Source organism: Heptranchias perlo, chromosome 18 (assembly GCF_035084215.1).
Source record: "Heptranchias perlo isolate sHepPer1 chromosome 18, sHepPer1.hap1, whole genome shotgun sequence".
NCBI classification, from domain to species: Eukaryota; Metazoa; Chordata; class Chondrichthyes; order Hexanchiformes; family Hexanchidae; genus Heptranchias; species Heptranchias perlo.
This window is the reverse complement of record NC_090342.1, coordinates 10,395,494-10,396,510: the sequence shown is the minus strand read 5'-3', so window position 1 is coordinate 10,396,510 and position 1,017 is coordinate 10,395,494. Positions and strand designations below refer to the sequence as shown.

At 43.8% G+C, this 1,017-nt stretch overlaps 1 pseudogene; it reads right to left on the bottom strand.

Moving 5' to 3' along the window:
• Positions 1–599: 599 nt before the first annotated feature.
• Positions 600–700, bottom strand: LOC137335038 (U6 spliceosomal RNA; annotated as a pseudogene).
• Positions 701–1,017: the final 317 nt, after the last annotated feature.

Here is a 1,017-nt window from a genome sequence, read left to right as displayed (position 1 = left end):
GAGACTTTGAGGCCCGAGTTATAAATGATCCTGCTTTTAATGGTTGGCATTTCCTTTCGGGGTTCTAGTCCCGAAGGTTGCTCTTCCTCACTCTCTGTCTTGACTTCACCAATTGTTATACCCCTCTCTCAGTCTTTAACAACCGGGGTAGGTTTTCTATTGGGCACTTGGATTGGTCTTATTATCATGAAGTAATCCTCACTAGTTTGTGTGTATGAGGTTTTAGTTGCTTGCCTCGTAGGGAGAGGTCTAGCGGTAGTCCAGCTGATGTATTTTTCACCAAGGGTCACTGGTAACTCAGTGGCGGGGAGGTTGTTTGCCCGGTCCTCGTCCCTTCCAGTTTTGATGAACCCCTGGGGGTCGTCGAATTTGTTTTTTAGAGGGTTTGTTTCTCCTTCCCTACTGGGGATTTGATCTCCGCAGATCACCTTAACCATCTTGAATTCTTTGAGCAGTCGATTTAGCCAACAAATTCATGTTGTTTCCAGCGGGACCACATGGAGGTACGACAAACTGTGACCGAGAATTCAAGAGTGTCACAGCTTTGTAACCAGAGGATTTCTCTTACTGAAGTAAGAGAGTCATAGTTACTCCCGCCAAAAAAAATGGAACGCTTCACGAATTTGCGTGTCATCCTTGTGCAGGGTCCATGCTAATCTTCTCTGTATCGTTCTAATTCTCGTACATTTATGGCCGCTAGTTCTGGTCTCCCCCACAAGTGGAAACATCTTCTCTACGTTTACCCTGTCAAACCCTTTCATAATCTTAAAGACCTCTATCAGGTCACCCCACAGTCTTCTCTTTTCTTGAGAAAAGAGCCCCAGTCTGTCCTGTAAAAGTGCTGGAAGGCAGTAATCCTATTGTATATGAACACAAACTCCTAACAGGTCTCTTCAACTTTTGATCAGATTCCAAATTCGCTACAGAAATGGTCTTTAATCCAATTGCACCTATCTTGGAACTCTGATCTAAGGATGGAATTTTTAGCAAAAAAACAATTTTACTGGCATCTCATGA